The sequence below is a fragment of the Euleptes europaea genome, unplaced genomic scaffold, assembly GCF_029931775.1.
Source record: "Euleptes europaea isolate rEulEur1 unplaced genomic scaffold, rEulEur1.hap1 H_2, whole genome shotgun sequence".
In the NCBI taxonomy this organism is placed as follows: Eukaryota; Metazoa; Chordata; class Lepidosauria; order Squamata; family Sphaerodactylidae; genus Euleptes; species Euleptes europaea.
The window spans coordinates 1,163,751-1,178,072 of record NW_026612050.1 but is presented as its reverse complement, the minus strand read 5'-3'; the positions used below and the strand labels follow the sequence as shown (position 1 = coordinate 1,178,072).

The window sequence follows — 14,322 nt, the reverse complement described above, 5'->3', positions numbered from 1 at the left end:
CATAGGGTGCCTAACAGACTCTCAACAATTAAAGCTACAGTGACAGCCCCACCAGATTTGGATCTACCTATAAATGAAATAAATGAAGTCTCAATATAGCAGCATGTTAAAAAAACAGAAAGAACAGAAAGAAACTTATAGTTTAGTGCTTGAACCAAATAAGAACAGTTTATCAGTGTGCAAATATAAATTTGGAACACCAAATTGTTTACAAAAAGACACTTAAGGTGACCAGGTGAGGCATATTGATTTAAATGCAGTGGAAACTTTAAATAAGAAAAATTTGATACAGAGAATTGTTCTTTCCTTTAGTAGTTCTAAAATCCCCCCCCCCCCCCGCTCCTACTTTAAAGAAAAAAAGCTTATTGGCAGCAAAGGGGATTTTCCCTGTTCAGGTTTTTGGAAATAAAATCTTATCTCCATTATTCCCGAACTTGAAATGTTTAAGACATTATAAACAACCTAAGATAACTGAGGATGGTTTTGAAGAGGTTTCAAGTAAAATTAATCAAAAGGATCTAATCAGTTGGACAGACTCCCCAAATAAATCAAGAACAATATTGGAATCAGCTATGGATAATGATGGCTTGGAGGACAACCTTAGAGGAGCATTTCTAGCTGTATCAGATCAGGAACAGCAATGGATTACGGATTGGCTGGAGCTTCTGAGGAACAGCCTAATAATGAGAACAACCACTGTAACGGCCACAACTAGGCCATTAATCCATTTTTCTGACATTGGATCAAGTATGGATTATAATACAACTAACATTACACCCTGTGATAAAAGCTCATCGACTGAAAAAGAAAATGAGTTATGTCCTTAGTTGATCTCACTAGCAGGGGGAACGACCTCATCGCTAAGCAGAAACAACGAACTGACTGGAGAAGTATCCCACAATACAGAAAAACAATAGGCATCTCAGCTTGGCTGTTGGAGTAGGATGAATGGTAGTGTCTTTTATGACACAAACAGTTCCCTTGAACAGTTAATAGAGGCTGATTGACACTTAAAGAGACAAACCCATCCAACCATTACAATATTGTCTTGGAACATTACAGGCTGGAAGAACAAGGTTAATGATCCTGAATTTAACTGTTGTATTAGAGATTTTGATCTCATTTTATTTTAGGAAACATGGGCCGCTTATGAAATTAACTTAAAGGGATTTGAGGTATTTTCTCTTCCCGCACATAAATCCTAATGTGCGCTAGAAAGCAGACGTAACCTTTTTGTGTTCATGTCAAGCTGGTTTTGATGAGACAGTTTTACAGATCTGTGAACCTACTGCACAACCCTTTCTGCTAAAATCCCTGAATTTAGTGCTAATAATTGTTAATGTCTAGATTTCTCCCTGTTCAGACCACCAAAAATTGTCCTACTATTGGAATCATCTAACATCACTCGTTGAGCATTTAGAATTGAAATTTCCTTCCATAGAAATGATGATAGTGGGTGACCAATGCTAGGATGGGGGAAGATGGAACTGCCCTTGCAAAGAGGATGGGTTTTGAACTGGATGAGCCTATGCCCAAATATTTTTCAGACATGAGATACTCTAAGGACTCAATGAGGCAGGTATCTGTTTGGCCCAATTTTGTATTCACTTTGATAAGATCATTTTCAATGGTTCACCTCCTTATGATTATCCAGGGGGATATACCTTGGTCTCTAGGAGAGGTAGTAGTGTGATAGATTATTTTCTGGTCTCAACAACCTTAAATGGTCAAGTTGAAGCATTTGCTGTAGGAGTATGTTCAGATAGTGACCATCTCTCTTTGATCCTGACTATTAGATTTCCGTTCTTGTTAAGGTCATCCAGGCAGACCTTGAAATCAGGATTTAATTCAAGCAGCTTGCCTATGGCTGGTTTTAAAGGACATGGGTGTGCCACAACATCTGATCGTTTTGATGCGCAGCCTGTATTCTGGACAAGAGGCCATGGTTAAGACAGAATATGGAGAAACAGAATGGTTTCCTATTGGCAAAGGTGTCAGACAAGGATGTATTTTATCTCTCTATCTCTTCAATCTATATGCAGAACATATCATTAGGAAAGCTGGATTAGATTTAGATGAAGGCGGAGTGAAAATTGGGGGGAGGAACATTAACAATTTGAGATATGTGGATGATACTACATTACTGGCAGATAATAGTGAAGATTTGAAACGACTACTGCTGAAAGTTAAAAGAGAAAGTGCCAAAGCAGGACTACAGCTGAACATCAAGAAAACAAAAGTAATGACTACAGGAGAATTACACAACTTTAAGGTTGACAATGAGGAAACTGAAATTGTTCAAGACTTTCTAGTCCTTGGCTCCACCATCAACCAAAAGGGAGACTGCAGCCAAGAAATCAGAAGAAGATTGAGACTGGGAAGGGCAGCCATGAAAGAGCAAGAAAAGATTCTTAAGTGTAAGGATGTGTCACTGGCAACCAAGATCAGGTTAATTCATGCCATCATATTCCCTATAACTATGTATGGGTGTGAGAGCTGAACAATGAAGAAAGCTGATAGGAAGAAAGTACATTCCTTTGAAATGTGGTGATGGAGGACAGTGTTATGGATACCCTGGACCGCCAAAAAACCCCAAAACAAATCAGTAGGTTATAGAGCAAATCAGGCTTGAACTGACCCTAGAAGCTAAAATGACTAAACTGAGGCAGTCGTACTTTGGACACATTATAAGAAGGCAAGAGTCACTGGAAAAGACAATCATGCTTGGAAAAGTTGAGGGCAGCAGGAAAAGAGGAAGAACCAACAAGAGATAATTGACTCTATAAAGGAAGAGTCAGTTTGCAAGCTCTGAGCAAGGCTGTTAAGGATAGGACAGTTGGGAGGACATTGATTCATAGGGTCGCCATGAGTCAGAAGCGACTTGATGGCAGTTAACACTCGCACACACACAGCTTGCCTAGAGTCCACCGGACACCAAAAAAAAAAAAAAAAGGTTGCTCACTTCCGAAATCCCAGTTTCCTATTAGCATTTAATAATTGTCAAAAAACTCACAAAAAGCAACAGAAACATTAAAACTGTATGATAATTTGATGGCTCAACTGCTTGAGTCCCTAAGAACTCAACTAGAAGTACAGAATAATTTGCGGAAAATAGATAATAGTGGCTGGTTTGATAGTGAATGTTGTAAAATTAAAGCACATGTGCGGGCTATCTACAGTCATTATAGAGAATCTAGGGCACTGAGCTTACTTGACAAATATTTTAATTAAAAAAAAAACAATTGCAGTATTTAATCAAACATAAGCCAAATGTTTTCCTGGAAAAATAGGGGGAGTTGCTTATTCAGGCTACAAATTCCAAAGACTCTAGGAATTTTGGGGCATTAGTGTCAGGAGACTTTAGGGGAAAATTTACTTTAAATGAGGTTATTCCTTCACATTCTTGGCATGAATATTTTTAAAGTTTTTTTTTTATGAAGATAGAGTAAATTCTGCAGAGTGCCCCGAACTCAGGTTGAATAATACTCCAGAGTGGTCTCCTGTAATGCCTGAGGAAGTTAAATTCTTTGTTGGGCAATTAAAATCTAAGAAAGCAGCAGGTCTTGACACAATTCCTCCTGAAATCAATAAAGCCCATCCAGATTGCTGGGCTTTTCTAGTTGATTTATTTATAGTAGTTGATAAGACTGGTCAAATTCCTGATTTTTGGACAAATGCTATTCTGGTCCCAATATTTTTTTTAAAATGTCATTATTTACTTCCAAGTATTTATTGTTGGAAGAGTTGCAATGTCTAGCGTGCAAAGGAACTGAGAAGAAGACCCAGCAGGGGGTGGGCAGGTGGTCAGCTAGATAGGGCTGTAAGGTTAGAGACCTTTCCACCCCTCTTGTCTGTCCTTAGACTGATATTCTTAGGAGCAATTTCCTCCTTCTTCTCGGAAGTCTTTCTACCCTCTCTCTCCCTCCTTAGCTAGATAGTCAGCTAGAGGCTCTGTCTCTCAGCTTTCCTATCCCAAAATGTAGTTCCTTCAATAAATGTAACTTTATCTTTAATCAGTGAGACTGACCCTTCTCTGTATACTTACATACTCTACCAACAATTAACAACCCATTAGTTTACTCTGTATTGTAGGGAAACTCTATCCTAGACACTTTGTAAATAAACCTATGTTGTGGATGGCAGACCAGCGAATTCTAGGCCCTGAGCAAGCAGGCTTTTGTCAAGGAATATCTTCATTAGATCATTGTGTTGTTTTAACCCATCTTGTCAACAAATACAGTTGTGGGAAGGGTTCTAAACTAGTGGTGGCCTATTTGGATCTAAACGGAGCTTTTGATTCTATACTTAGAGAATGGTTATGGGATAAGCTCCTGAAGATGGAGGTAGTTAAGAGATTATTATACCGAATAAGAAGGCTCCATCCATCTACAAGTTGTCAAGTTAGGTACACCCCCTCCAAGGACTTATTAACAAAGGGGTAAAACAAGGCTGCATACTGCCCCTCCTTTTTAACCTGTTTGTGAAAGACCTTGCTTCTTTTCTGTGCTCCTCAGATTGTCATAGCCCAAAACTTGGTTCTATACATATGCCATTACTTTTGTATGCAGACATTGCGGTGCTGCTTTTGTTACGGGGAATGCTGGGGGTCTCCAATATTTAGATGGGGAAATTAGTTTATTGGAGACATAATTTTAGACCTCTAACGAGAGGCTGATTTAAAGTGGGGGTTTTGACCTTTGTACACGAGGGATGAGCAAATTGAGAGGAATAAACCAGTAGAAAGCAATTTAAACAGTAAAGCAGGTTATTTTATTTCGGGGAATAAAGGGGCCACACACAGAGCACAGTAAGCCGACATACCCACACAAATTCCTAATAGGGATAGAGCAATTGGAAGTTATAGCTACCATCAGAGGTCCGGAAAGAAGTTCCAAGGAGAGTAACTGCAGCGAGAAGTGATCAGCAGAGAAAAAGACAGCACTAGCAGCACGGGGCAAATGCTTGGATCCAGGAAAATGCCTACAAGGTGGTCACTGTGAGGGTGGCAACATTGATACAAAAATTCTGTCCTGAGGCAGGGTGACTCACCAGACAGGTGGTCCTGGGTGCACAAAGGTAACATTGCTTCTCAAGTTTTGGAACATTGTAAGGAGAAAGGACAATTCAAAGAATGATAGATTATTGATGAATGACAAGTATTGGGCAATTATTGATATTAGGTGGCTCTCAGGTGCTTGTGGGTGTGAGAGGAAGAGGATGAATTAGAAGATGGGATTAGCCTGATCCCAGGCTGTCCCAGGAAAGGAATTCAGGGCGTGAAGGGGAGCGTCATTATCTCTGGCTCTGGTCTTCAGGCTGATCTTGATAGAGCGGCCACGTTGATAGTCATGCAAACGTTACAATGTCATGTTCATTGGCTAGAAGGCAGCAGCTCTTCCATGGGTCAGGGGGGTTGCAGGTAAGGCTGGAAACAGTCTTCTCTTCCACTGCTGTGCAGCTACATCCAAGATGGAGTTCAGGCCACTTCTTTCCCTGGGTCCACAGCACTGCCACCTGCAGGGTTCTGCTAGCACTTTGCAGCTTGATCCAGGGTAGTGTTTGGGTCTCTTCAATTCCTTGGCTCTCTGCAGGGTTCCTCAGTCCTGCACACTAGTCCATGTGTGCCAGGAGGGCTGGGTATGAGAGGCTAGAACCACACTTTCACTCACATGAATAGGTCTGAGATGTTTACTTTCCCATGTCTTAGATTTTTGTGATCTTAATAACGTACTCTAAATTTTGAAAAATCAAAAATTATGGTCTTTGCAAAATCTTGGAGCCCTTCTAAATAGAGTATAAGAGGCAATTCAATCAAAAAGGTGAAATTGTTCAATTAATTAGGAATATATTTTCACTACAGAGCCAACTGGGTGATGCATAGGAAATTCACGATAGACTCTGCTCAAAATAGTGTATTGTCGATCACACTTTTCTACTATACCAAAGGACACCAGTATGTTCCAGCAGCTCTTAAGGTTTTTTAATGCAAAGCTAAGTTCTCAAACTCTCTATGGAATCCCAATATGGATTCATGCCTTAAATCAGGATGTTGAAAGAATATAATCTAAATTCTCATGTAATATTCTTTGAACACCAAAATGTATACCTTATGCAGCCTTGTGTCTAGAAACAAATCAAAGATTTATGGACACCAGAGCTTGGTTGGTAACAATTTTGGCTTCAGTGGCATTTCAAGGCAGAACTAAATAGTTTTATTTCTCATATGTTAACTGAATCTCAATCATCCATGTGGATAAGACATACTGAGAACAAATCAGATCAATAGGAATTGCTTAAGATTCCCTGTATTGCCTTACAGAAAAGTCAGCATTCGATGTGATCAGGTGCAGCTTTTTAGATATGGAAATGCAGGCACTTAGAAGCCATGCAAATAGTAGATGTTCCCCCTTGAGTTGGGAGTCTTGGTCAAATAGACAATCTATTGTGCACCACAACAGCATAGAGCATATATGCTTGCCAGGCTTAATGCACTACCCTCCACCTTGTTACATGGAAGATTTCATAAAATCCCATTTACGAATAGAGTTTGCCCTTGCGGGGATGGTGAAATAAAATCACTTGGTCATGTCCTATTTAATTGCTTTTTTATGCTTGCAGCTGATCCCAATTCACTGACCTGCTGTTTGTTAATAGAGAATGGCTTTTTGATGAAATTAGGACATCCTATCTTATGACCACACAAAATCCAAAAATAATTGATTCAATTGCAAGGTTTTTACAGTTAGCAATCAGATATTGTGAATGGTATGTAGCATTCCTTAATGGCTTATTCAGTTATGGTTTATCCAATTTTATCTATTTGTACTTGGATCTATCCTAATGTACTTTTTCTTTCTATATTCCAATAAAGGCATGTGTAGGTGTACTTTGTATGTTTACTCAGAAGCAAGTCCCATTGAAGTCAATGGTACTCACTCCCTAGTAAGTGTTCATAGTATTGAAGCTAGAGTCTGTAAAAAATTCGTCATTCTGTTACCATTTAAATATTCAGTTTTCTATAAGACATAAATTTCATTAATTGAGAAATATATACCTAATGGAAGGCTGTGATATAAGTGCAGTTTTGTATGAGAAAGACAACTTACAAGAATATGTATTGTGGATTTTTTAATAAAGATATCAGGAGCTGATTTATTACATTTCAGAACACTTAGAGTTTTCAGTATTAAGCATGGGTCAAGATTCTCTGAACACATCAACAATTGACTCTCATTAAAATAAATTGCACAAAACAACACTTGTATTATAAGTTTTGACACTGCCATGACTTTCATAAATAAAGAATGAGAACTTTTCACAGGAAAAATATTTCCTTGCACTATGTTGTATGTTTTGACATAGTCAATTAATCATTGTGCAAGTTGTAAAAACAGTCTCTTGTAGTCTGGATGCTCATTGCCTCATTATTGTAGTATGTCCAGTACTCTGCTTTTTATTTATTTTGCTAAATAAAATCACCAGGGGGTAAGGGGATTTCTCCAATACCATTTGAACCTTACTTTGGGGCTAACTCAATTAATTGTTACTTTTGAATTTTATTGTTATTATCTTCCTTAGTGGGTTGTGCAAACCGCTATTCTGAATAACGCTTTTTATAGGGTAGGGTAGAGTACCCGAGAGTCAGTGTGGTGTAGTGGTTAAGAGTGGCGGACTCTAATCTGGAGAATCAGGTTTGATTCCTCACTCATCTACATGAAGCCTGCTGGGTTACCTTGGGCCAGTCACAGTTCTCTCAGATCTCTCAGCCCACGTGGAGGAAGGCAATGGAAAACCACCTCCAAACGTCTCTTGCCTTGAAAACCCTATGGGGTCACCATAAGTCAGCTGTGACTTGACAGCACTTTCCACCACCAAGGTAGGGTAGGTGTCATGGCCCAGTCAGGTCCAGGGGACACCAATGATTCCTCTGATGAAGGGCCAGCCAGCAGCTGGCTTCTATACACAACCAGCAGCTGAGGTGGCAGAGGAAGAAGTGTATTTATTCAAAATAAAATTATAACTTTTTAGTTTAATTTATTCAGCAAAATTGATGAATTTGATCTAGTGATAGCAGCCTTTCAGTGTCTGATGGTCATTTAGCAAGAATCTTAGACACCACATTTAGTAACTACTTCACTGTTCAGTAAATTCTTAATGCGATAGAAGGGCTTGATGAAGTGTAACTCAATTAGTTCTTCCTCCACTACCTCCACTTCCTCTGTATCTGAAAATGGATTTATCACCCAATCTGGAATTCCAATCAAAAGAAGATGCTCAAATCGCTCAGACATATCTTCATGCAGTTTATCCAAATGGTCACAACAAACTTGCAGATCAACATCTCGTATTCCACCTTTCTCTTCTAGCTCAGTCAAGCTCCAAAATTGGTATAGCTTGCAACAGCCTCTATTGCATTTGAATATGATTAATTTTGAGAAAAACGTAGAGATGACAGATTTAGCCTTAATAAGATTGACCCCATTTCCTTGCAACTGCAAATTCCTTTCACTGAACTGACAAGAGCTTTGGTGGCTTATTTACTAAAAATTCCAATTGTTTCCACCAGATTTCAGCACTATGCAGAAGCAGAAACTTGGAAAGCCATTTTTCAGCATGGTGCCATAGCCTGGACAATTGCAAATAAGTTCACAACACAGTCAAAGGGACCCACCTCCAGCACCCCCCTGCTGCCCCATGCCTCCTAGCACCCCCTTAGATACCACCCACTTTGGGAACCACTGGTCTAGAGGGACTGAAACTAGGTTCAAGAAGTTAGACTACACTTACATGCCTCAAGACTCATTATAAAATTGCACTACTGGACTTCTTTATTGAATTATTAATGTAATTAGTATCAAGTAACTATTGATTTTTATAACATTGGCTAAGTAAAAAAGCTGACACAGTCACTTCCCTTCACATACAGAAGTTCAAATAAACAAGTCCTCCTTTGGTCCTTAATAACATTGTGCCTTAATAAAGCAAAGTGCTTCTTCCTATTAAATTAATTGTTGAATTAATAGAATACATGATCCATATTGATTAAGTTCTCTTGAACTGATGTGTTTATTGATTTTTATAAATGACCTTTAGATATTCTCTTTTGGCCTTAGCAGCAGCCAAAGAAGATATCCATGACCATGATCAAAGTTGGATTTTAACTGTTAGTGAACTTACTAGAAATTAATAATATGAATGGATGGTTTTATTTGCATTTAGCCATAGGCCATTACAAACATATCAAGGATACCACAAATACATAATAAAATATTAGATTAATAACATACTGGGTTAATAATAAATATACATAATAAAACTTTGCTAAATTGATGCATACAAAACAACAAAAATAATAGCTAAAAATTGTGGTGGTGTCCCAATCGGCCAATGGGACCTAGCGGCCATTAAAATAAACTTGGAGGATCTACTCCCTTAGCAGCCATATTGGCCCTTATTTTCTTTGTTGCCAGAGCATACAGGGCAGTCCTATAAGAGACAAACGCATTTGTACCTTTTAACAAAAATACTAGTTTCTCAGCTCTAGGACAGGTGTTTAGGCCAGAAACCAACCCGGCAAGAAATTTAGCCCTAGGTTCCACAAATAGAGGGCATTCAAATAAGTAGCGGTATAAGTCCTCTAGAGCAGATTTTCCACAGATGCAAAAATGTTGCTCTTTTGGAATTCAGCAAAAACGCCCGGACAGTACAGCAGTTGGCATTGTTTGAAACCGCAGGGAAGTAAAGGCTGCTGTAAGCTTGGGGTTTGGTATATTGACTAAATAAGTAGCTCTAAAATGGCCAGTTTTGAAAAGTGTAAACCAAGGAGCAGTTCCCGATTTCAGAATCTGTGTTCTGTCCATCAGGGCATCTAATTTGTAGGCCCAGTCCTTAAATTGGGAAAAATCTGCTGAGAGCCCTAAAAGGTCATCTGGAATTGAGTACTGAGATAATATCTTATTTAAGTAGTTAAGGAGTGATGGATCTTTCATTAGCATGATGTTAAATGACTGACTGCTAAACGATTTTGTTCTAACTATTTTGTTTTTCCCCCATAATTTTAATACCGCTAGGTATACACTCACCCTGAGCGAGGGAAGACCTGTTTCGGCTCTCATCAGGGCAGGGGGAGTCCCCTTGGGGAGAGCTAAGATACGCCTGAGAAAGTAATTTTGGATTGATTCTAGACTAATAAGAATATCATATTTTCAGCCCCATACTTCCACTCCATAGAGGAGATGTAGTACGACCTTGCTTTTGTATAGTTTTAGGACAGGGTCTATAAGAAAACCTCCCCTGCTGTAGAAAAAATGTAAAATAGACTCCACTATCCTTAATGCAGAGGCCCTAGATGCTGCTAGATGCACATTCCAGTTTAGGGTCTCTTTAAATATAACTCCAAGGTATTTAAAGGAGCTACACTGCTTGATTGGGTTGCCAAGTATACTCCAAGATGACATTTTGGGCTTTTTCCTGAAGACCATGACTTTTGTCTTCTCGTAGTTAATATTAAGGGCCTCTTCCTTGCAGTACGTTCCCAGTTGTTGCAGCAACCTTCTCAAGCCAACTTTAGTAAGGGAGATTAGGGCCATATTGTCCGCATATAATAGGACTGAGATTTTTTGGTGTCCGAGTGAGGGTGGAACAAAATGTGGACCTGACAGCCTTTCAACGATATCGTTTATAAACAAATTGAATAACAAGGGGGCCAAAACACACCCCTGTTTTACTCTCTTACAGATTGGAATTTTGTTGGTTAAAGAGCCAGTTATACCCACCCTAATTTGGGCATAGATGTCCGTATGTAACACACGCAACAAAAAGAGTATCCGTTTATCAATGTTTTTCCTTAATAATTTTGACCACGGTCCCTATCGATGGAATCAAATGCGGCGGCCAGGTCTACAAATGCTACAAATAGCGCTTTAGTTGGGCCATTTACACCGGAAAAAGCAAGTTGGTAGAGTGTTTGGCAATGATCTACTGTGCCGAATCTCTTTTTGAATCCTGCTTGGTGTGGGTGCAGAATGTGGTTTTCGGTCACCCACTCTTCCAATTTATGCAGCAGATGTTTGCTATATAGCTTTGCTGCAATGTCAAGCAGGCTTATGGGTCTATAGTTCTGTGGCTCTGTCTTGATCCCCTTCTTATGGATGGGGACAACAATGCTTAGTTTCCAGAAATTAATAAGAAGAAACACAGTATGTCTGCATACGCTTCTTAAAAGTGCTGTTTCACTAATAGTAGTTCAGTCCATGCATGTGCACACAGATGTGCTTCCTCACAGTAAAACTTATATTGAACACTTTTAAATCTTTTGAAGCCTTGAATGGTTTTGATAGAACTTTAAATAAACTTCAATGTGACCGTGGCCATCTCTATGTAAGAATAAATAAATAAATAAATACTGTGGGGGGGTTTGCTAATTGTTAGATTTCAGAAACTATTATTTGAAATTACATCAATCCAAAACTTTGTATTTTATACAAAATGTTTTAATTGGGTCACTTCAATATGCAGTTTGCTATAGAATCTGTTTACTGTAGCACTTCATTCTGATACTAAGCAAATGGAATGTCTGAGTACATTTTTAGACATCTACTTATGAAAACTATACAGATAGTAAATCATGTTTTGTGCATAATTGTAATAAATTTGTATATTTTTAATTGACATTATAAATTGTATTGGGTTCATTAGTTATCATATCATCTTTACTTTAACAAAGCACTCATTGAAAAAAGGAAGCATTTATTATTCATAGTATTTTAATATCCTTTTCATATCAGTGGAGATATGGTTGAACACCCTAAGTGTTTACCCCAAACTGAAAATGTACACATCAGCTAGTTAGTGCGTAAGTTAATGTTCAGTATAATGACTTTCCTTTATTTTACTGCCTGCAGCAATATTTTTGAAAAACTTAAAGTTAATCAATACTTGCTTCTTTTTCAAGAATTTCATGTCAGCAGTGGTATACATCAGTGTCAAGAATTTCTACGCTTCCAAAAAACCCCAACTCTTTACAACTCTTCTCAATTTTATAAAAAATTATTTTCTAGTAAAATTAGTTCAAAAAAACAGTCCAAATTGATTCTATTTGAAATTGTAACATTAAAGAGACTGCACCTGCCAATACCTTTAAAACTAACGCGCACTTGCAAACGATTCCACTTTTTACGCTGATAGTGAAATCTCTTTATTTTTAGAATTGATTCAACTATCAAGGGTCAAATCATTTGTTTTCAAGCCTACTGATATTTGTTGTTAAGAGCAAATTTTCAAGTATATAAGACTCTACAAATACTGCTAGGACCTTAGCCAGATTCTGAAAGGCTCTGTTGCTCAGTCACTGTGTAATTCTATTTTCAAAAATAATGCTCCTCACTCAGAATATACTCATGCCTATATTCGATTCACTTTTCAAATACAAATTTGAGGTACTCTAAAGCCAAAGAGCAACTTCAGCCACTGTAAAACTCATTTTCTTTCTTTTTTTGGAGAAAGAGATCTGAAATGTATAAATAATACAAAGCTGTACAGACAAAAGATAAGGTTCCATTCATCAAGGTATGTGTGTGTGTTAAGTGCAGTCAAGTCGCTTCCAACTCATGGCAACCCTATGAATCAATGTCGTCCAAAATGTCCTATCTTTGGCAGCCTTGCTCAGATCTTGCAAATTGAGATCTGTGGCTTCCTTTATTGAGTCAATCCATCTCTTATTGGGTCTTCCTCTTTCCTGCTGCCCTCAACTTTTCCTAGCATGACTGTCTTTTCTAGGTATAGAAACACAAATTCTAGTTTTGTTTACCCTGCTGAAAACCAAAAGGAATTAAAAACAAATAAAACAATGCTGAATAATGACAATACAATAAGACATCACAGTGCTGGCTCAATCATACGAAAAGTTTGCACAAGGAGGGGGAGTTCCTGTTGCTGAATGTTTCCCCTCCAGCTGTGGTACATTCCATAACATTCCAGAGGGTCCCCTGACTCACATTTTCACAGGCACTGCAGGTTGCAACAGTGAAGCTGGAAAGCATAACTTGTACTCCAGTAGGGCTGCTTCTATCTAACCCATGACTGTATTTTTAAGTACAATCCTGAGAACACTTTCCTGGAAGTAAGTTCCACTAAACAGACCAGAGAAGTATTCTGAGTTGACCAGCTTAGATGGCACTGTTAAGTCACTCATACAAACACATACTACACTAGTCTATGGGCACTTTCACACATGCTGAATCATCCATTCTCAATCCACTTCCAACACACTTTGTAGCTGGATTTTACTGAGTGAAATGACAAAATCCACTTGCAAACAATTATTAAAATGTATTGAAAGTGGATTGAAAGCGCATTAAGCGTCCTATGTGCCGATGCTATGTAATGTTTTTAGTTATGGTTTTTTTTCCAAACAGCAATCCTGTATTATCCTTGTGATAGCCTGCAGGTAAGCAAGTATAAAACAGTGTTGCTTACCTGTAACTGTTGTTCATCGAGTGGTCCTCTTTGCAGGCAAACATGGGAACTACACTTGCACAGGCCAGCCGCGGAATGCCTAGAAAACTTCATTTTTAGCCCAGCAACAAGGATTGTTGCTCCCCTCCGGCAACGATCCTTCCAGCCCTTTGGGACATGTGACAGAGGGGCAGGGAGCATCCTTCCCTCAGTTCTCCTTTTGCCACTGCGGTACTAAGACTCACTAGGCAGTGAGCTAGCCTATAGTGGGGAAGGAGGGAGAGATGTGTGCCTGCAAAGAGGACCACTCGATGAACAACAGTTACAGGTAAGCAACACTGTTTTCATTGTCGTGGCCTCTTTGCAGTCCCACATGGGAGAGTAGCATGCTCACTTACTGTGGAGGTAGGTGTGGAAGCTGGTCACTGCAGGATGGAACTCAACACCACTTTCCCCACAGCCACATCTGCTCCAGAATCGACCTCCAACAGGTACTGCCAGACGAATGTGGAAGGCGTGGACCAAGTTGCAGCACAGCAGTCGTCTTGCAGATCCACATGGGAGGCAAAGGCAGCCAAGGAATCTATGGAGGATTTGGCTCATCATGGTCCATTTCATGAGGCTTGGCAGCCTAACCACCCATATGCAGCTGGATTTTTACCTATAACTAGAGATGAAATAAATGCATTGGCAGTCGGTCGCAGAGTGACTGATTTAAACTTTTTAAGTCAAGTAATTAACAGAATGATTCAAAATTGTGCTCAAGGGCTCAGAGCACCAGCTTTCATGGCTGCAGGCATAGCAACCATTCCAAATCAAATTTTAAATCAAATCAAATTTTATTAATACGGTCGATTGACCTATCAT

At 39.0% G+C, this 14,322-nt stretch overlaps 1 pseudogene; it reads right to left on the bottom strand.

Annotated features, from left to right (window-relative positions):
* LOC130492911 (lysine-specific demethylase 4C-like) overlaps nt 1-14,322 on the bottom strand; it is a 117,578-nt pseudogene that overhangs the window by 44,064 nt on the left and 59,192 nt on the right.